At 32.5% G+C, this 24,200-nt stretch overlaps 1 long non-coding RNA gene across 1 annotated transcript in view; it reads left to right on the top strand.

The window, feature by feature from the left end:
- LOC141574798 (uncharacterized) overlaps nucleotides 1–23,733 on the top strand; it is a 48,428-nt gene extending 24,695 nt beyond the window's left edge. Inside the window, exons 2-3 of the long non-coding RNA XR_012501945.1 lie at nucleotides 12,783–12,919; nucleotides 20,336–23,733. This is a non-coding gene — a long non-coding RNA (uncharacterized LOC141574798). The remainder of the gene's footprint in view (nucleotides 1–12,782; nucleotides 12,920–20,335) is intronic.
- Nucleotides 23,734–24,200: the final 467 nt, after the last annotated feature.

Raw genomic sequence — 24,200 nt, 5'->3', positions numbered from 1 at the left:
ACTGAAAGCTAAATATAAAATTATTTACAACCCAAATTTGAGGTTAATTTATATCTTCAATTGATATGCATTTTTTAAAATTTAATATTACACTGTTCCATTGCTATAATATAATCAAATTCATAAACAGAAAACTATATATGATATATACATCCTCTCACCATTTATAACATCTCTGAAAGCATTTTTGAAGTAGAATATTTTATGTTTAAAGTTTTTATCATTAGAAAGGCTTAGAATGTTTTCACACTACTAGATTTAATTTATTTCATCGTATAATTTTTTTCCAATACATGAGAAATAATATCTTATATGGTTTTGATTCATTCTTTAAGCAGTTTGTTAATTTTGTGTAATAAGTGAATTCATGGAATATTGTTATAGAGTTAGACATTTTTTGTTTGAAGATGTCATCTTTTGTAGTATAATAATAAGGCCATTATTGTAGGAATGTGAAGGAGTCAGACATTGCTTTTAGTAAAAACATCACTCAAAAGGGCATATTGGCAATAGCAGCATGTGGTTAAGATCATGTCAATTTTTTGTAAATCTTTAACAAATTCTGAAATCACTCTGGTTGCTTACAAATTTATAAAACACAATTACTTACAGGAAGAACAAGGCTCTAGTCACTGCATGACAAAGGAATGCTGCTTAATAAATAAGTGAGGAGAAGAATTAAGTTTAATTCAAGGAAAGCAGCATTCTTAAAATATTTTGAATTGATTTGAGAAACAGGGATTTTATGATTATTTATTTAGTAGAGTTTATATAGACATTTATGTGTGTGTGTGTATCCTTCATCTCTGTATCAATTCAAATAAGATTTTGCCAAAAAAATAAACTTTAGAGAAAAAAATACCAATCAAAAAGAAAGAAAAGAGGAGGGAAGGAAAGCAGGAAGGCAACTTAACATCAAAAAATTTCATCATTATTTAGAGTAAAGATCTATATCAACTAAACATGTGTATTGTGACCTCCACATTCCACTAAAACTTATGCCATTTACCTATAAATATAAGCTTTTATTTGCTTCTACAATAATTAATACATAAATTTAATGAAACTGCAGCTCAAAAGAAGGAAATAACATTAGAAATTCAGTCATCCAGTGCAGTTGCTAAAGTATGGGTATGACCTGACTCTTAGCAATCAGAGAACAACCAAGAAAATGTGCCAAACGGTTGGATACCCAGATCTGTTCCCAGGGCAGGGAATAGGCATAGCAACATAAGTAAAAGAATATACCATGTTTAAAGCTTAATTATAATGCAAAATAGATATTTATCTATATCTATTTCAAAATGTTAAATTTAAAAGTGGACCAGAAAAAAATATAAACAAAATTACTTCTCTAGAGAAAACAAAGAATAGCCTTGTCTTCTTCTATTAAAGACTGACTAGCCACAATATATTATGGAAATAGCTATAAAGCTTTGAGGAAAATATTATAATTCTATAATTGTGTTACCACTAAGGTTGTTATGTTTGTAGTTAAGCCAAAGTAATACTAAGACATTCAAAGAATCAGAAGTAATGGTAACTATATATTTATCCTAAAAAAATAATAGTAAGTACTAAGAAAAGGATACATTTTTTAAAATGTAAGAAGTAAGACAAGATTATATAAATGCTATGTTAAAGGGTATTGAATCTACTGGTAGACAAAGTGAGGATCACGTCTATTTTGAAAATATTTCAAAATAAATGCCAATAAATAAAAATAATACTTAAAATGATATTTCAGTCTAACTTGTTTGATTTTGTAAATGCATGTTACTTTATATCAATTTGCATTATTGATTATTATATGGTTAATAACACAGATACAATTAAAAGAAAATGTATAAAAAAGTTGAGATAGCAAAAATAACTTTCTTTTCTAATATTTACAAATAAAAGATTTAACAGTGAATTTTTATCAATCATAAGTCTTTATATTTTCAAGTAAAATGTAAAATTATAATGGAGAAAAAAGTGATCAAAAATAATTCAAATAAAAATGTTAAGGAGAATAATCATTTATACCATTTGCCATCTACTTCTTCTTGGTACTGTAACCAATCACGAGCCACTGTAGCAGCTGACCTCCAACACTCCCTGAAAGTTCAAGGTGGAGATTAGGAATGGGGCACTTTGTGCTGTGGGAAAACTGACAAAATAGAGATTCAGATAGATGTTTTCAGGAGAAAATTTTATGAGCCCCAATTCTTGCATCTCCTTATATCTAGAAGAGCACTAAATTCATTAACAGTGATGTCTGCTCCTCATAACTGGCAAAAGAACTCAATGTGTGTTTGACTGCACATACTCCCCTTCACTAAAATTACATATATAATACTGAGTTTCCCCCTGCCTCTTCAGAAAAGTTCCTCAGAGCCACCTGAGGTGCTGTCTCCTAGATTATAGTCCTCATTTAGCCCCAAATAAAACTTAACCCACAACTCTTATGTTATACAATTTTATTTCAGTAAACAGCATGTATATTAAAATTGTTCAAAACATTGATGTCACAATTGATGAAAAGATACCTCTGCCTATATAATTTCGAATTGAAATAAAAAAAAAAAAAACTGGGCCACCGTGATAATGAATCTGTGTAAGGAGAGACATTTTCATCATGATGAATGGAAGATAAATCACTCTAAGCTTAAAACTATGCATCTGGACAAATTAGCAGTTGTTAGAATAATAACCAAATACACTTCTAGAAATAAAAAGGATGCCAAAAAATTTACACCCAGACATCTTCACAGAGAGAATTGCTGGAGGATGGACTTCAGCCCAGTCTGCTTGATGATCCACGAACTGGTCCAACACAGAGGGGAAGGAGAGGCCATAGAAAGAAGCAGAGCACTGCATTTTAGTGGGTGACAGGTCTTATCAGCAAGATAACTTACTTATGAGACTTGTCTTGAGCAGCCACAAGAGTCTCCTCGCAACCCCACCAGAATCTTAAAAGTTTATATAGAAGCCTTAAAATACTGTCCGGATAGTCTTGGCAACAAGCACATTACTGTCACAAGGCTAAGTACTTGGTAGGGCTTCTTCAGAGAAGGCAAGTGAAACACATTCCAGCAGTCATGTCCTCTTGATGATCCCTTCAAGACTGATCCATATCAGGTATAAGTAGTGGGGAAAAAGAAGAAAAGGAAAACAGAGTTAATGACTTCTTGGATATGTAAAACATTTTAAAATTTCTGTGCAAAGTTTATGATTACAATGTTGAGTATATTTTTAATGATTCCGTTCTGGAAGTCTCTATATCAAAGATTAAATTTAGTTAATTATGGGCTTGTGAGTAATATTTTTTCTGTCTCTAAATTTCATAACCTATATTATTCACTAAAGATTTTTGAGAATTTAATTACAAAGTTAAAGTCGTTTCAAATGCATAAATAAAGAGATATTAGAATGGTTATTTTAATAGAAAAATGCCAGTGTGAAGCATTAAAAACAATGTAACAGCATCAGTAAAGCTGAGTAATTATATTTCTTATGGTTTTCACAAATAAAAATTTACTTTGTTATTAATTATATTTAAAGTCTTTTAAAACCATAAGGGATTCTCAATATAGAATGTCTAATGTTCATAGAGCAAAATTGTGTGCATAATTTGATTCTAGGACAAAAACATTCATATATATAACATACACACACATAACTAATACCCAGGAATTACATGCAAAAAAAGTTTAATTATTTGTTACATTACAGTAAGATTTGATTATATTACTTTATTTGCATTTCTAAATTATGAAACATTTGATACATACAGGTTATGATTATAAAATATATATCCATTACTCTACCACCCAAACTGAGAAATAAAACATGACATTTCCAATATATTTACCCTTGCTCTTTTATGTTGCTTAAATCTAAAACTGATATAACTACTTTTTATAGTAATAGGTATTTCTTTCTGGTGTTTTTTTTTCCATATTTTATTTTCAATAATTTTTGTAGCATGTTTAAGTGTTCCTCTTGCAAATATCATAGAGATTCCCCCCAAATATCTGAGAATCTATGCATTTTAATGTCTTTTAATAGGAAAATTGACTCAATTTAGGCTTATCCATATGTATTATTGACTAATTTATTTATGACTGTCTATTTTGTTTTCCACATAAAACTTTGTTCATTTATTTTCATTTTTTTGTGTGACTTTCTTTTGTTTTTCCTTCAGATGTGTTTTTCAGGCATTAAACACCTCATTCTTTATATCACTGAAGATAACTTCATTTATTTCATACTTGTATAATATTTTGGCTATTTCTAGAATATAAAATTCAGGATGACTTTTCTACAAAACATAAATTTCAAGAAGCTGTCTTCTTTAATCCAGTTTTGCCAATATTATATAAAAAACAACCTGTTTGTTGTTTTTTCCTGATAGTTATTATTCTGTAGTTAAATTTTTTCTAATTATATATTTTTATGTATTTTCTACTTTATATCAAGAAACTAGTCATTTTAACTGGTTTTTATATTATAGGTACATTATGGTATTTTGCTCCATCTTTGGAAATTTGGTTCTGTTATTTAAAGGATTATCTAGTCCATATTTTGACTTTGTTCACTTTTCTTTTTGATAAAGCACCAAAGGCATGATCAACGAAAGGAATAATTTCAAAGCTGAACTTTTAAAAAAATTACAATTTGTTTTCTTTGCAAAATACATTGTCAAAAGGATGATAAGACATGCCACAGATTGGGAGGATGTATTTGCAAAAAATATATCTGATAAAAGACTATTAGCCAAAATATACAAAGAATTCTAAAAAGCTCAACAATAGAACATTAAACAACCTGATTTAAAAAATGAGCAATTTACCTGAGCAGACACCTCACCAAAGAAGATAACAGATAGTAAGCAAACATATGAAAATATGTTCAGCATTATATATCATTAGGAAACTACAAATTAAAACAAGAAGTTACTACTACATACCTATTAGACTAACCAAATCTAGAACACTGACAACACCAAACATCCTGCCAAGATGTAGAACAACATGAACTCTTATTTATTGCTGATGGAAATACAAAATGATTAAAACAGTTTGGAAGATAGTTTGGCAGTTTCTTACAAAACTAAATGTGCTCTTACCATAAAATCCTTCAAGTCAACTCTTTGCAGTTTACATAAAGGAGCTGAAAACTATGTCCACATGAAAACCTACACAAGGATATTTACATCAGGTTTGTTTGTAATTATCAAAACATGGAAGCAACAAAAATATCCTTCAGTAGGAGAATGGATAAACCATAGTACAATCAGACAATGGATTATTATTCAGTGCTGAAAAGAAATGAGCTATTAAGCCATAGAAAGATAATATAGATCCTTAAATGTATAATGATAAGTGAAAGAAGCCAATCTACAAAGGCTATGTATTATAAGGTTCCAACCTCATGATATTCTGGAAAAAACAATACTATGGAGATAATAAAAAGATGAAAAATTGCTAAGTGTTATAAGAAAGGGAAGATTGATTAGGTAAAGCACAGAGGATTTTTAGGGCAGTGAAACAATTGTGTGTGGTACTGTAATAGTGGATAAATACCATTGTACACTTGTCCAGACATATAGAGTATTCAACACCAAGAGTGAGTCCAAAGGTAATTATGAGTGATTATAATGTGCCAGTGTAGATAAATATATATTTATATATGCTGCTGGGTCTTATAGATCCCAGGACATGGGCTTCCTCTGGGAAGAATGATTGTGGCATCAGGGTCTTGGTCCTCTCATATATGTTGATATAGGGTAGACTGATAAAAAAGAATGTCGGGATATTGAGAAACTCAAAATTAAAGTGAGAGGATTTACAGTAATAAAAACAAACAAATCCCTTGAAACTTTGTAGATTAATTAGACAAAAAAGTTATAGAGAGGATTTTCTTATAGAGTTTCCAACTTTTGTCTAACAATTTGTACACCTCACAGAATATATATTTTTAAAGGTACATATAAAATTGACAAAAAGTAACTATGTAGTAAGTCAGAAAGGAAGTGTCCACAAATTTCATAAGGCTAAAGTTGTACTATTTTCACAAAAATAACTAAGATAAAATTTAAACAACAAAAGTGGATAATTGTCTGGCTAACTGAAATTTATGAACCTTCTTTTTGAAATTAACTAAAGCATGTACTTTATTATTAAAGCCCCTAATGTGCTTTTATTTTTATCCTATTTACCTCTCTTTCTTCACTATGGAGGTATCCTGAGATTTTAAAATGCATTCTCCTGCTTTTCTTTATAATTTCTTGAACACACATATATATCAATAAAATGATATCATTTAGTTTAAGTTGCCATTTATATTTATTAAATGTTATATTTTTGTTCAATTTCCCCTGAAACATTCACTTTACTACAATTTTTATATTTAGAATTATTAGTTTTTATAAAACTGAAATTTTTAGAATGCAACTTAGAAATTACTCCATTAATCCATTTTCCAAAAAGTGGATATTTGAGTTATTTACAATGTTTGATTACTATAAGCAATGATGTTATGAACATACTTGTATATTTATCTTGGTGAACACAGAACACATGCAGAAGGTTGAAGGTAACTTAGGAAAAAAATTGCTGGAGTTCGTGTGTGTACACCTTTAATTTATAAGGATATTATAATTTTCTGAAGTTAATGTAATAGAGGAGAACAAATCTGACTCTATATTAGATCTGTTCCTTTAGTTTTGACCACTGTGTCCTGTTTCCTAGGCTTAGTCTTGCTAGCTCTGCACTCACATAAAGATAAGAAGCTGCAGAATAGAGAATAACACTTGTTTGTTGGAGGTTTACAGGGACACCATGAACTGACCCACATGGACAGCTGCAAGAACAAAGAATTTCTACAGCAAGAAGTTTGCAACAACCAACCATACACCCTCCCTTGTTTTTGTTGTTTGTTTTTTGTTTTTTGTTTTTTGTTTTTGTTTTTGTTTTGTATAAAAGAAGCCTGTATTGTGACTGGATCTGGATGGTTCTCCAAGACATTAGTCGGCCATCCTCTCGGTCTGCCAGCTTTCCAAATAAAGTCGCTATTCCTTGCCCCAACACCACATCTCTTGTACTTAAAGTTTAAAGTTTAAACTTAAAGTTTCATATTTGTGTGTTTTTCTATCTTTTCTGCTAAGTGTTACTGGCTAATATTTATGGCTGGAATTTACACTCACCTAATTTTCTTCAAGAATAACTTGACTATTATTGGCTGTGTCTTTTTCCATATAAATTTTAGAGTAAGTTTGTTGAGTACCATTCAAACCTCTGCCAGAATTTAATCATAGAGATTAAATCTGGATCACTTTGGTAAGATTTTATATGGTTAAGATATTGGCTTTCCATATTCATGAAGAAGCTATATTTATCCAGTTACTTTTGTATCTTTAATGCATTTCCACACAGTCATAATTTTTTTTTTTCGGATGGCATGCAAGACTTTTATTTGGTGAATTTCTTTTCTTCATATTTTTCTGTGGTTAAAATTGTATCTGTTTATTGCATTTCTAACATTTTGTTTCTAGGCATAGAAATACACCTGATACTTAGTCTCTGAAAACTACTCTTTTTATACCTATCTTTTTGGTTTTTTTAACATAAACAGTTTAGATTATTTCATTCAGATTCTAGTAAATAATACACTTGATTCTGTTTCTTACTAAGGTCTTAAGTACCTCCCTTACAATGATGAATGGAAGAGGTCATAGAGGTTATTGTTAACTTGTTTCTAATTTTGAAGTTAATGTTTTTACCTTTTTTGTATTCATCACAATAGTTTACTTTGTTGTTTTTTTTTTTTAGGTATTCTTTGTCAGAATAAAGAAGTTCTTTCATTTCTTGTTTTCTAAGAGCTTTTTATTAGGACCAGTATTGGACTTTAATCACGTATTTTCTCTGCATCTTCTGAAATGATCAATTGCTTTTCCCCTTGTAGTTTTGTAATCTATTAATGTGCCATATTACATTAATTTATTGTATACAGGCAAATTAATTTGCATTGTTGGAATAATCCCATTTATTTTTACAGGTCAATTTTGCCTACAGATTTATATTTTTCTACTGTATTTACCTATTTTTGTTCTGTTATTTTGTGTGATAGTAAATATGAGACAGTTTACACTTTAAGAGTTAAATATGCAATGTTGAATGTCACTTTTTTCATAAGGCGTACATGAGCTCAAACTATTTAAATTTTGAGTTGTGAACAAGTCACATTTAGTCAACCTGAGGTGAAAGAGTCACGGTGAAAAAACGCCCACTATAAAAGTATGTAGAGTGAAAGCTAGGGCCTTGCTTCACCTAATCCACACAATTGGATATTTACATTCGCTTTTCTCACAGGAGGGTACATCCTTCTTTCAATTTTATATTTATATATAACGTCCTGAAAGAAGTATTTTCTTGTCAGAGATTTTACAGTTACTAATAATTTAATCTAGTTTTTAAAAGGTCCATGTCAAAGTGTACCAAATAACTGCTTCCAGAGATTTGAGGTGTGACTATAATCACTGAAAATACAGTTAATTTATGCCAGATGACTTTCTATTATTAATGTACATATGTACATGAAAAGGTTGTTTTAGTAAATTTAGTAACTTATACAAGGACTAACAATACAAAGGTCCCTAAACATTTAACTTTTCATTAGTAATATATTTATGTGTGATCATTGTTTGAGTCACATAATACTATTTATTGCTCATACATGATATACCAACATCATGAAAGACATAGCTCTAAGGACTAGAGGTGTATAATATAAAATAAGAGTGTGCTTTATTTTAAGGAGTTAACAATTGCATATTAATGGCTTTAAGTCTAGCACATATTTCTTTCTCTTAGTGGCCTTGAATTTTTATATTTATGTTGCCTATTTGTCATTTTTTGAGCCAACTCAGATGAAACACAAACACAACTCTAAAAAATTACCTAAACACGCTGACAGAACTTTTTTTTTAAATCAAGAATCAACTCCATCACTGTCTTCCATGTTTATGTAAACTGGTTAACTACACAGGGAGCTTACAGGGCCTTCCGAGGAGAATAATTTGCCTATACTTTGATGATCACTTAAGAAATTGTCATGGATACATTTGACAGAATAGAATCATTCATATTATTATATTTACACCATTGATGTTTTCACTGTTTCTGCCTTTGTTGCTTGGTTCTTAAATTATAGTTAAATAATGATGAAGCCTCTGTTTCCTTAAAACAGAGAACACATATTTATACTCTTGTAAATATTTTTAAATACAAGATCTAAAAAGAAAAACAGATCTGTTATTGCAATCACTATAAACCACAGATTCATTTGTGTCTGTCAGCTATGGGTCTGCAACAAAACATCCCAAAGCTTAGAGGCTTATAAAGCTAAGTATTCTTATGCACTGACTAATTGTTCATCTGGGGTTCTAACTCAAACTGCTGACCCACTGGGCCAGCTCTGCTGAGAACTCTGATGCCCTCACTTAGGTTTAGTTCCAGGACATGGGTTCAGTTCAGGTCTAATCTTAAGTGCCTTTGAATTGTTTGAGGCCAATCAGTCTACTCAGCATGTCCTCATGGTAGAGGTAGAGTACAAGACAGAAAGCCCAGTGCATAAGCACATTTCAAGCCTTGGCTTGCATCACATCATATCTGCTGATAGCCTACGGGCCAAAGCAAGTTACAAGTTCAAGCCCAAAAGTAGGAGAAGATAAATACTCCTCATGTGGAAATAGAATGCCAAAGGATATTCTAATACACACCATAAACTTCTCTGAATTCCACTCAAAAGTTCCCCACCGAAAATTAGAAGCTTAAGTTAATTATAATGGTTAGTAATTTAAGAAAAGACCCTTTTGAGAAAAAGGTCTCTATATTAACACTTTCTATATCACTAACATTTAACACAGTGCTGGTCACGTATTAGGCACTCTCTAAATGTTTACTGGCTAGCTGACTGGGTGACCTGGTGTAAGACATCAATATAATAATGTCCAACTAAAAGAAAGTTACATTACTGTACCAAGAACTGGATTGTCTTGCCCACACAGTTTTTAAAAAATATGCATATAAAATATAATATACACTATAATTCACTCAATTCACAATATGAAACACAACAATGAAGGTAATATTCCCACTGGATATTCCCCATTGACATTCTCTAATGTATTAACTCTCCTGGAAGGAGTTGCATTAATTATTAGATATTTAATTAGATTTTCACTAATGGTGTAAACACAATATGAAAATTCACTTTGATTTGCATTGTCATTTAGAATTACTAATCAACTGAGAGTTATGAACAATCATGGCAGGAGACTGAAACTTCAGCATTGAAGGGTTTTTAAAATATGCTTGGCATCATTAGATGAACATATAGTCTCAATTACAGAATGTGAAATTCCATTAAATTATCCCATATGAGCCAATGCCCAGAGGACCATTTCTGATCAGGGTAGAATAACTCATTTTTGAGGAACTTAGGATGGAAAATTTTATATTTTAATGAAAAGTCACATCATGAATACTCTTTATTCCTTCACTGTAAAAGGCAGGAACTGTTATTCCCCTTCACTAAGAATAACAGTAGCTTGAAATAATAAACAGATTTTGGATTTAAAAACTAGAAAAACTCTGTAATTTTTACTTATTTTGCCAGTGTTTTTCTTTAGAATTATTAATAGTAAAAATCACAAAGTCACTTGGGATCTATGTCCCACACCTTGTTTTTAGTATTGGCTAAACGAGCTAACCCTGCCAATAACACATACCTTTGCCCACAACAGGCATGTGTGTGTGTGCCCCCACATGCACAACACAATGTATCCACACATCCTCCTTACTACTATTTATTGTAGTATAAAATCTCCTAAGTTTAGGACCAAAGTCATTGTTTTGAACTCTATGTCTCTGATGAAAACACAGAAATGAATTCTTCACTGCCTCTCCTATGAAACAGTCATTGTCAAATACTTGCACTGCTCTGTAACTACTGACTACATGTCTTTCACTATCTTAATAAGACCACATACTCCCAACATCAGGCACTGTGGTTTGAACCTCAGTCTATATACCATGTACATAACAAGGCCTAGCCCAGATTTGTTAAAATCTGTTTTCTGCAATAGGGCCATAGGTTTGATTGGGATAGTATCTTGCAAGGTCTCCTTTGATTTTTGCTTAAAATGAGTTTCTAATTCCTCAGTTGTTTTAGTTATGATTAGGTTTGCAAATCCAAATGAATTTGGAACAAACCATAATCAACATTTGTATGACTGAATCATAGAAATATGTGCACAATTGGTAAAATATATACCAATTGGTGGTTGGTGTAAGTAGTCAGTTGTATTACAAAAAGCAATAATAAAATAAAGCAGGCACATGAAAAGTTCAGTAACTTATACAAAAAGTTTATTTATGATCTATATAATTTTTCTTACTTTATCTGGGTAATTTTCTTTTTTTATCTATCAAATGATAGGATTAAGAAAGATAATTTTGAAAGTTCTCTTCATTTCCAAGAAAAATATAGTAGAACTTTAAAAATCTATACATTAATGGCATTTGCATTTATTTATACACAGTTCCTATGTGTTTCTGGCCAGAAGTAGAAATTACCAGCTTAAATGTGTGTTGGTCTCCACTGTTCATTAGCTAAAATTGAAGTAAATAAGTATTAAATATCATAACTATTAAAAACTCAAAGCACTGAATTTCCTTCCAACTAATTTTATCAGAGCAGCAGTTACATAAAATTCAAATCTATATTTATAATTTTCTTGGTAGTACAAGAACTTCAGAATTTCATGTAATAGAATTTGTAAGCTATCCACCTCTTTGTCTGTATGTGTCGTGAACATTAAATTATTAATGTATTATCTTATAAGTCACAAGTAAGGATTTAGTTAACAGATGATTATTGAAGTTTTTATGTAAATTGTGCATACTGCACTGTAAAAATTTGAAATCTACAATCATAGACTATAGAACAAGCAGATATACACAAGACAAGTTAAGCCCACACTGTTTCAAGAGGCTTCTAATTTTAAAATATATTAAATATTTATTTTCACAGATTGATGTGTTTAGGCAAATCATTTTAAAATATGTTGTCACAATTACTTTGAAACAACAATAATTTTTATCATTATTGTAATTTTCAGTGTATATTCACATGTGATTCCAACAACTATGACACTGAGTTGCTGAAGTAAAATCAAACATTTTAGAAATAAAGAAATTAAAGGACAGGAAAATTAATTGACTTGCAGCAATTTTTTTATACTGTCATTTTGGCTAAGCTAGAATAGTTTACAAGAATCCCCTATCCTGTATGATAGTTTGTTAACTGGCCCAAATAAGAAATTCTTTTTACAAATTTTGGAAGGGGAAAATAAAGCAGCTCCTCTGAAATCTGTTAATTTAGAGGTACAAGTAACAAAGAGATACATGCGGATTGTAGCTAGTTCTTGCTGTCTTTGGCTCCACACCCACATCATCTTCCCAAATGAAAATCTTGCTGACCAAGAGCCACTGAGACCCAACAGATATGTGGAGACAGCAGCTTTCCATAATCTTTTGCACCAGGTCTCCTTTGCAGACCCACTTGGGCAGCACAAACTGCTTTACTTCAAAGGGTTTGTTATTGTCTTTTCCATGAGCCTCCAATTCTCCCTTTTAGAAATTTATGACCCCAGCAATACACACAATTTGGGGAAGTGCTATCACATATCTAACCCCTTTTCACATAATACTCATATTTGTTTTCATTTTCAGATTGAATCTGACTGAGACATAACTTCGATGAGATCACACTGCTATTAAACGTCAGTATTGAAAATCAAATATTTCATACTATTTCTCAACCTTGAAAGAAAGAGTATTTCCAAAAAAAAAAAAGAGGAGTTGTTAAGGTATGTATTTACTAAAAAAAGAATTTGGGAGCAAGGAATAAGAGGTTTCAAGAGAGATAGAAGTGAGAAAAAAGGAGATAATCTAGCAGGAGAGAATGATTCATGCTTAAGAATGTTTTCATGGTAGCCAATGCTAACTACCAGGTGGCTGATTATATCAGGAAATACTGGTATAATTGATAATATGGAAAACTTTCAAAGCTTCATGCCCTTAATTTTCATTGAAGATGAAAATGTCCTGATTTTGTATATAGGCTAAATGTCCTCATATATGTGTGTGTGTGGATTTAATCCAAATTTCAGTGGATTAAACAACAAAGATTTAGAATTTACTCTAGCAAAGTCTGTATCCAGATAAGAAGCAAGATGAACTGTCCCACAACCAGCAACTCAGTGATTCAGAATACAAGGAAAGTACCACCATCTTGAAGCAACATCATATGGAGCTTACTGCCTCCTGATGGGCATCTCAGAAAAAGAGGCACCTGCAGAGCCATTGCTGGTTTTTCCATGTTTTGTGCCAAAACTTATACATGTAAATTTGACTCATGGCCATTGGACAAAGCTAATCACATGACCTTAATGATCTTCAAGTGGATAAATAATGTAGTCTTGCTTGTGCACAGAAAGGATACTGATGAACACTGATAATATTCTTTCCATAAAGCTTAATATTTGAAATAATTGACTTTGGCATAGGGCTTTATGATATTGGTCATATTAGTTAAATTATCTTTTCCTCAATTTTCTCATTAATAAAATGGAAGGCAGTAATATTCCCCTATTAGAACAATTAGGGAATCAAATGCAGGCATATAACACTCAATAATATTAGACATTATCAAAATCATCATTATCATCATCATCATTCTCTATATCTCTAGTCTTTGACAACATGTACCACTGAGGCTGATAGATTTTGACAAAGAAAATAAAATATTAGAGCTGGAAAGAATTTTAGAAATTACCTACTCTGATCCTGTCCTTTCATTTATGAGAAAAGAGATGTCCATCAGTTAAGTGACCTACCTGGGCCCAAATCTCCTTAACAGCAAAATTGGAAACAGATGTCTAAGTCCAGTGTCCTTTGTTTTCAAGATAGGGAAATTAGAACTTTCTATCAAGCATAGACTGAAGATATCCAACTCTTTCGTACACTGCTAAATCTGTTCCATGTTACCTTTGTTCATTTTACTCCATCAATTAATTGACATTTTGTAATTAATTAAAATCTTCCCAAAGGTGTCAGCTTAATGATTTTATAAGCATGGCAGAAATATGTTGATATAGTAAAGCCCTTATTGCCTGAGCAAATGCATTTTCCAATTTCTAAGATCTAGTCACCCAAGGAAATTTTGCTTACTGTGCTAAAAATTAGGGATTTTCATGGCGGGAAATGAACAAGAAAAAATTAAAATTTAAACTGTTAATAGGTCAGTTTACTTAAAATATTTAATTATTGAAAGAAAGTAGTATTTGACTTATAATGATACAAATGATTTTTTATTCTCCCATTTCCACCAAAAAAGAAAAAAGATGCTATTAGAATTGTATGGTTCAATAAAACCTTACAGAACACAAAATCAAGAATATAACTAAGATTCTTGCCATTATGAACTTTCTTTGGGGAAGAAATTTGTACCATCTGGAAATATATGAATAAGACAGAAAAGGCCAGGTGACAAAAACACATTAAATTGCTTAATAAATGGGTAAAACTTAAAATGTTAAATGCCAAAATGTCAAAATTCCACTTCAAGTTTAGAAATGCTATTTTGAAAGACTTTCCAAAGCATTTTACCACTTTTTCTATGAAATCAAAAATTTCTTTTTAATCAATCACTTACAGATGCATAAGAACCTCATTCAGACTCACAAAAAGACCAACCAAGAAATATGTTTGCTATATCCATGGCATGCTGCAGACACAATTGAGAAAAAAAGAGAGAGTGATGACTCTGTGTGTGTGTGTGTGTGTGTGTGTGTGTGTGTATGTGTACGCATGTTTTGGGGGAGGGGCAGGAGGTTTGAAGGTGAAGTAGACAGGGAAAAAAGAGGCTTTGTTTATGGTGTTTTAAACTTAACAGATAATAAAAACACTGATGTAAATTTATTTAAATCTGCAATGTTTCATCATTACAAAGAATGGAAATCAAAATGCATTAAGGTTAAAGAAACCTAGAGGCTAAAAATAGAAAGATGTGTTGCATAAATGAACTGCATCTAAAAACTGTTATTCTCATTAATGTGTATTAAGAATCACAATTTCTGAATGACGGCCATTCTGACTGGTGTGAGGTGATACCTCATTGTAGTTTTGATTTGCATTTCTCTGATAATTAGTGATATTGAGCATTTTTTCATGTGCATATTGATCATTTGTATGTCTTCCTTCGAGAATTGCTTGTCTAGGTATTCTGCCCATTTTTGGATTGGGTTGCTTATTTTTTTCTTATTGAGTCATATGAGCTGCTTATATATCCTGGAGATCAAGCCTTTGTCGGTTTCACTTGCAAAAATTTTCTCCCATTCCATAGGTTTTCTTCTTGTTTTATTTTTGGTTTCCTTTGCTGTGCAGAAGCTTGTAAGTTTCATTAGGTCCCATTTGTTTATTCTTGCTTTTATTTCTTCTAGGAGAAAATTTTTTAAATGTATGTCAGATAATGTTTTGCCTATGTTTTCCTCTAGGAGGTTTATTGTATCTTGTCTTATGTTTAAGTCTTTAATCCATTTTGAGTTGATTTTTGTATATGGTGTAAGGGAGTGTTCTAGCTTCATTGTTTTACATGCTGCTGTCCAGTTTTCCCAACACCATTTGCTGAAGAGACTGTCTTTATTCCAATGTATATTCTTGCCTCCTTTCTCAAAGGTGAGTTGACCAAAAGTTTGTGGGTTCATTTCTGGGCTCTCTATTGTGTTCCATTGGTCTATATGTCTGTTTTGTTACCAATACCATGCTGTCTTGATGACTGTAGCTCTATAGTATTGTCTGAAGTCTGGGAGAGTTATTCCTCCAGCCTCTTTCTTTCTCTTCAGTAATGCTTTAAACAAAAACAAACAAACAAACAAAAACAAAGCATAAGTAAAGGACAGAAATAGACTCACAGACAGAGAATACAGACTTGTGGTTACCAGGGGGGTGGAGGGTGGGAAGGGATAGACTGGGATTTCAAAATTGTAGAATAGACAACACTGTATAGCACAGAGTAATATACACAAAATGTTATGATAACTCACAGAGAAAAAAATGTGACAATGAGTGTGTATATGTCCATGAATAACTGAAAAATTGTGCTGAACACTGGTAAAAATAAAAAATAAATAAATAAATAAAAGAATCACAATTTCAATTTATTTGTCAATTATTCCTGAGTTAAATGAAAAATAAAATTAAAAAGTCACAATACACTGTATTATATCTTACAGAACAGAATGGGTCTTTAAACAGAACAGCAATGAGTTGGGGGAAGTACACAAGGCAGAAGTCAGAAAGGCTAGTTAGGAAAGTACTGAAGTTGACCAGGAGAGAATGTAAAGGGTTATAAAAAGGTGGATTTATTCAAGAATTATTAAGGAGATAGAATTGATGGGCTTATGTACTATTTAAAAGTAGGACATGAAGTCGGCAAATATAGATTGACCTTCATTCAAGATTCTTGCTGGAGTAACTGAGTCAAAGGAGTGACTTACAGCAATAGAGAGTGGGGAAGAGATAAGAAGATAGGGAAATGCACCAAGTGTACTGAATTCAGTTTTAGATATGTTGGGTAGTCTGTGCCTGATTTTAGAAGACATATGCAATTTTGGTATATAAATGAGTACTAGTTTAAACCACAGCTTTTGATATTATTCCAAAACTGTATATAACGGACGATCCTTAAGAAGACCAGCATTTTAGGCATTATAGGGGATGGTAAATCCAACTTTTTTAGAGACATAATAAAGATGAAAGAGCCTGACAAGAATACTGGATTGGATAAAGAAAAGAAAAGGCTATGTATTAACCGATGAGGCCTGTATAATACCACAAACTAGATGGCTTAAGCAGCGATTTATTGATTAGGATGCTAAAAGTCTGAGATCTAGGTGTTAGTGGGGCTGATTCCTTCTAGGGTTTCTCCCCTAGTTTCTGGTGCTTTTCTGGCAGTCCTTAGCGTTCCTTGGTGTGAAGAAGCATTGCCCTGATCTCTACCTTCATTTCCACGAGGCATTCTCCCTGTGTCCATGTGTATCCATGCTCTAATATTCCCTTTTCACAGGGACTCCGTTCGTATTAGGTTACAGACCCACACTAGCCCACCATGATTTCATCTTCACTAATCACACCTTCAACAGCTCTATTCCATATAAGGTCACATTCTGAGGCAGCCAAGTTTTAGACTTCAGCATACAAATTATACAGGGACAGAGTTCATTCTATAACAAAATTCTAGCTCAGTGGTAGAGTGCATGCTTAGTATACACAGGATCCTGGGTTCAATCCCCAATATCTTCATTTAAATAAACAAACAAACAAATAATAAATAGATAGATAGATAGATAGATAGATAGATAGATAGATAGATAGATAGATAAATACCTCCCCATCAAAATAAAATTTAAAAAATATTACCACAAGGAAAGTCATTTTTACTAACCAGTTTCAATTGGTAGTAGAGGCTGATGTTGAAAATTATTTACTTAGTTTAAAAGATAAACTAGAGACAATAAATTTAAACTCATTTAAAAAGGCACTTGGATTTGAAGTGAAGGTCAAATATAAAGACACATTTAGAAGAGGGAGTTTGATCTTGAATTAAATATGAGAAAAAAAATAGATGTTCAATTTTTTATTTAATTTGGCCTACCTGAAATTTCTTTTGAGAAAGTAAACTGTGGAGATAGATCTGGGCTGCCTGGATCTATTTCTGGAAGTAACATGGTCTAGCAGAACGAGTAAGAGATTTGGAGTCACAAGATTCACTGTGTGGTTCTGAATCTAAAATCTAAAATGTGCAACTTTGAACATGTTTACTGACCTCTCGGACTCACTTCTCTTCAATTGTAGATAATAGCATTTCTGCACCAGAATGTTATGAAAATTAAATATTATTATGTTGTCTAAATGCACTTTTTATCAAAATATTATATGTGTATAATATTTTTTATATTGTCAGCATCATTTTATTCTGTCTTATGTTCCCTCATATTAAAATTATTTGTGGTAGCTATAAAGCTATTATAAACATTTAGAAAATGCAGAATTTGACTTCCTCTGATTGCCAGAGCATAGGAAGGATTGTTAGAATCATAACCATATTTCCAAAATACTACATCTTTTTGTCTTAAAATACGAAAGGAATGTATTACTATAAAAATGTGTTGTATTGTGGCAATGGCAGAAACAAATCTTAAGAAAACTTTATGAACATCACTCAAGACACAGAATGTGCAAACCAAATGGCAGCAAAAACAGAAACATTTTTGAATATAATAAAATAGTACAATTGCATTCTGGTGCATGGACATCAATCCACAGGAAATATTAATAGCTATTTTACTCACACTTATAATTCAATAAAATGTAATTTTATATCCTTTTTAATATCAGAAAACACTAATAAGATGGATTGATTAAATTAGATTTGAGTAATGAAAATATGTCATAGAGAAAATGGGAAACCACGTTGTTTCAATCACAAAAGCCCTCATTGTTTGCTTCCCCAAGCTAAAAGCAGATAGTGGCCTTTAAAGATTGATATGAAAATTTTGAAATTGTGAATTTTCTCATGTTAAAGTGTTCTATTTTTTCTACACAGGGAATTAAAATGTGTTAAATTTGTATTCTATTTACCTGTAACATCAGGTTTTCTGACAGACTATAACACTGCATAATTTGTCCAAAAGTTTAATTGAATTAAACTAAATATCTAAGGAGATATATTATATATATCTATAATACTATTATATATATAATACTAAAAAGTAGCTTATTTTGGGGGGTACACATTGTAAGAGGAGTAGTAATCTATCGTGTCATATTCCAGAGCATTCTGTGCCCACCATCCCCTCCAGCCATCCACAGGTAGTGTGATTGCCCTGATCACCTACTCCAATTACCCCGCAAGCATGCTGCATGTAAGAAGCATGACTTCAGTGTTTCACATACAAAAGGGAGACTTAAATCGTCTTAGTGCTGTGCTTAGACATTTACACTGAATCTGTCATTCTAGCCAGTGGCAGAATTCTCCAGTTGAGTATGCTACGGAGTTTCCTATTGAAACACTTATCTTCACCCAGCATCTTCATGATATGTATATGTTAGTGATCAAAATGCTCAAGTACACTTCTGCAAGAAAGTACATGTAATGAGGAACACATAAAAAAAGGAAGTACCCTCAAATAATTTGTCCTATTGATTGAGTATATTTACACCTTGTCTCTTTCCCAAAACAAGTGGAAACATTTCTTCTTCTACTTTCCCTTTGAATGCAAATTACTAAGGATTTATCTCCTGGAAAATGGGAAGAATGTATTACTCACCTCTACAGTAAAGTGTATATTATAATACACTATAGTATAATATAATATGTAGCATATATGTTGTAGCATGTATAACATAACATATTCTATATGTGGCATGTGTATGTGTGGTAAAGTTGTTCATGCTGGTTGTTGAAATACTTGTCATCTTCTCATTGTACTATGAGTGTCTGGGGGTCTGTAACACATCACAATTTTATCTATATTTTGTTCTCTTCTAAAGGAATTATCAGGACTAACACAGATCTTGATATGCATTAAGTCCGACCAACATTTACTCAATGAATAGCATCATCCAAATATATTTAAAATGAAATACAGCTACCTGTCCCATGCTCTAAGCACAAACTTAAAGGAACCAAAAATAATTATAACAATCACATAACATCCTGAAGGCCTTCAGTGTCGAGGACTGAGCAGTGTCTTAAGTTTCTTTAGAACACACTTCAACTCTTTCACAATAGATCAATTTTGCTTTTGGCATCTGAGAAATATTTTCTCCTCTGAATGAGCAGCTGACTTACTGAGAGCAAGTGACATTAGAGCAGAGGAAGGCAGGACACAAATGCCTACTCTTGATTCTGAAACTCACTTTTCTTTTCTGTGAGACAAGGTTTGAGAGTCATAAAACTACAGGTTTATAAGAGGATTTACACTGATTCTATATTAAAGGAGATGTGGGCCAGACTGCCAGTTATCTATCATTCAATGTCCACTGCTCCTTTCCTGGGTAGAAATGATACTTGTACTTATCTGGGAACATTTCCCAGCATGACTTGTAGCTGGATTTAGTGACTAAATTGTAGTCAGTCACATATAAAAGTAAGTGTCACTTGTTGTTTGAGTACAATTTTAAAGGGTTCCAATGCCCTTCTTCATCCTTCTTCTTTTCAGCTGCCCCAGATACATATGCACTGGCTTGAGGACCAGCATATTGAAGGAACTTGAAAATGGAAGACCACCTCCACCCTACTGCCCTCTTCAACAGAAAAGCAACGGGACTGGTTCCTGACATTGTGCCCTGTGGAGCTGTCATTACAGCTTAATCACTCCACTCACCAGAGAACTCGACATATCACATCACACGTCTTAAGACTATTTAGGATGATGGCACACAGTCCAAGCCAACTTTATGATTTCCTTTTTGGTGATCTCCTCCTGTTGAAAAGTAAAATGTCCTCCCAAAGGTTGTTTTCTGACGTTGGTTATTTTAAGTGTCCCCTATCAGATTGCCATTCTCCCCTCTCTTTTCTCATGTTCTCCTCTGAATGGATATCCATCCCTTTGTCATCATTTTGTCTAGTTTTCTGATATCCTAACCATTCTCTTAATTTCCAGTTCCACCTCCTGTATACAAGGAACATTATTCTGGAAGACACTTCCCTGAAACCTGAGTTTCAACAGAAACTTGGGGGCAAGTGTTCTGCCCATACAGTGAGAACAAGCAATTATAACCTTAAGAGAGTATGGGAATTCTGATGTCACTACTCCGTGATTCTTTATTTTCAGTCAATATATAACATGTACCTCTGATGATGGCTGTATGGTCAGGCAACTCAAGATGGCTTCTCTCTATACATCTCCTGCTTGACTGGTGCCTGCTTCACCTACACACAACTCATAAGACTGATCTTCTTTCATATTCACCCCAGGCCCCAGCTAATGACTGTTCTAGATTTAAATCAGAACTCACCACTATGCTTATCCAAGGGGTGGTGAGAGGCATGACCCTGTGCTGATTACCCTCATAACCAATGAGCCAACCTGACATCAACTCCCCTATGACTGGTAACCTCTTCTTCCCCACCAGGAGCAAAGACTGCCATCATGTCCTACCCTCCAGCTCCCACACATGGCAGGATGTTGCTCCAGGACTTTGCTTCAGATGTGTAAGATCACCCTAATCATTAAACTATTGATCATCTCTGTTGCTGACTCTGGGATCTTTCTCAGGTCTTGAAGCTGGGCAAGTACAGGGCTTGTAGACCTGCAGGGTGCAGTCCAGTGCTGACATAGCTAATTAATACCCTCACATAAAACACTTCATTTATATAAACATAATGTAACTAGTAGCCAAATTGGGTTCAAAAGAATGGAAATACATGGAGATCAGAAGCAACCTTAGCTCTAGGGTCCTCAGAAAGCCCAGATTCAGTGGGATATCATGGTACAGCACAAGGCTTGTGGGGAGAAATGAATAGCAGGCACAGCTTTGCCCATCTCTTATCTAATTCTCAATAGTTCCTTCTGCTATTGGACCAACCTGGGATGTGTCTATGTCCATTCAAATACTATCCCTTTCTGAAACTCTTATGAAAATTTCAGTGCACATCATGTTAATTATGATGTTTCACTCATGATGCCACTTAAACTTATCATCATCTTGCATTGTTTCAAAATATTGAATGTATGTAATTACTCTAATTATTTATGTTGCCTTATTTTAGTTGTGATGGTTATATATTTTTCCAGGTTTATTTTCTTCTCTTGTAAAACTGTCTGCTCAAGCAAAGTAGATCTACCCAATGTTTCACAATGATACCCTGTATATTTTGCCTTCCCAAAATGTTACTTTAAATATTCTATTTGAAGAGTTTTCTCTCTCTTCTCACTCTGTGTGAATAGTGTTCATCCTTCAAAAACCAGTCAATGCCAGTGACTTCAAAAGGGTCATTCCTCTCACAAAAGTGTATCTGACCTTGTGAGTATGCTTTTTCTCAGAAAAAAAATCATGAATTTGCATAATTTGTTTGGCAGTTTCTATATGCAGGTATATCTTATTTTATTGTGCTTCACTTAACTGTACTTTGCAGATACTGAGTTTTCTCTTTACAAATTGAAAGTTTGTGGCAACCTGGTCTCTGGCAAGTCTATCACTGCCATTTTTCCACATTGTATCTCTCTGTCACACTTTGGTAATTTTCCCAGTATTTCAAACTTTTTCATTATTATTATATTTGTTATGGTGACCTGTGATCTTTGATGTTACTATGGTAATTGTTTCAGAGTGCCATGAACCCCACTCACATGAGATGAAAACCAGATTCACAGATGCTGTGTGTGTTCTGACTGCTCCATTGACTTGACTGTTCCCCCATCTCTCTTTCTTTCCTTGGGCCTCACTATTCCCTGAGACACAATAATATTTAAATTAGATGAGTTGATAACCCTACAATGGCCTCTAAGTGTTCAAGTGAAAGAGGAATCAATCAATATTTTGCTATCAATTATTATTTATTGTTATTTTAAGAAATTGCCAGACATCTCAAATTTCAGCAACTGCTAGCCTGATCTGTCAGCATCGAGGCAAGACCCTTCACAAGTAAAAAAATTATGACTCACTGAAGGCTCAGATGATGGCTAACAGTTTTTAAAGTATTTTTAATTGAGGTATGTGTATTGCTTTTTTAGATATAATAGTATTGCAAGCTAAATAGACTACAATGTAGTATAACATAAATTTTATATGCACTTGGAAACCAAAAACATTATGTGGCTCATTTTACTGTGATATGTGATTATTGTAGTTGTCTGGAATTGAACATGCAATATCTTTGAGATATGCCTGTATACCTCATTCTATCATGTATCTAATTATGTCCCTATGAATCTACTTTCATATCTACACATATATCACTTAGTTTGTAAATGCTAAGAAAGTTAATACAATTTGAGGTACCACTTCACACCTACCAGGATGGCTTTCATTAAAAAAAAAAAAAAGACAGGCAATAACAGAAAAGAATGTGAAGAAATTGGAAAATTCATACATTGCTTGGAGTCGGGGGAGATGTAAAATGGTGAAGCCAATTTGTAAGGCAGCTAGTTCTTCAAAAAGTTAAAGAAAGAATTATCATATGATCTAGCAACTCCACTGTCATGCCCAAGAAAATTTTAAAAATACATTCAAAAATTTGTACACAAATATTCACAGCATCAGTATTCATGATAGCCCCAAAATGGAAACAAGCCAAAGACTATCAACAAGTAATTGTGTAAATAAAATATGGTACATCCATAGAATACAATATTATTTGGCCATAAAAAGAATGTAATTCTGATTATGCTAAGTGAAAGGAGTCATACACAAAAAGCCACATATTGGATACAATTTATATGAAATGTTTAGAATAAGTAGGACGATAGAGACAGAAAGTAGGTCAGTGATGGTCAGGGGCAATAACCAACTGATATATGGTTGAATAGAGGACTGACTAAATTATAAATAATAAGATAAAGGGGTAATTTGAAACAATCCAATCCAATTTTCCTCTTTTTGTTTATTAATATTGTTGGCCTTCTTTTTTCTTTTAAATTTTTTAGTTTATTTCTTTCTTTTTTCTTTCTTTCTTTCTTTCTTTCTTTCTTTCTTTCTTTCTTTCTTTCTTTCTTTCTTTCTTTCTATCTTTCAATTGAAGTAAAGTCAGTTTACAAAGTTGTGTCAATTTCTGGTGCACAGCATAATGTTTCTGTCATATATGTATTCATACATATTCATATTATTCTTCATTATAGGTTACTACAAAATACTGAACATACTTCCCTGTGCTATACAGAAGAAAGTTGTTGCTTATATATTATATATATAATAGTACATATATCTACAAACTCCTAATTTATTCATTCCCACCTCCTTTCACCCTAGTAACCATAAGTTTTTTTCTATGTCTGTGAGTCTATTTCTGCTTTGTAAAAAGTTCATTTGTGTCTTTATTTTTAATTTGTTTTATATTCCACATATGAGTGATATCATATATAA

The sequence above is a fragment of the Camelus bactrianus genome, chromosome 23 (assembly GCF_048773025.1).
Source record: "Camelus bactrianus isolate YW-2024 breed Bactrian camel chromosome 23, ASM4877302v1, whole genome shotgun sequence".
Taxonomy (NCBI): Eukaryota; Metazoa; Chordata; class Mammalia; order Artiodactyla; family Camelidae; genus Camelus; species Camelus bactrianus.
Note: the sequence above shows the minus strand (reverse complement) of the source record. Positions and strands in the feature narration are given on the sequence as shown.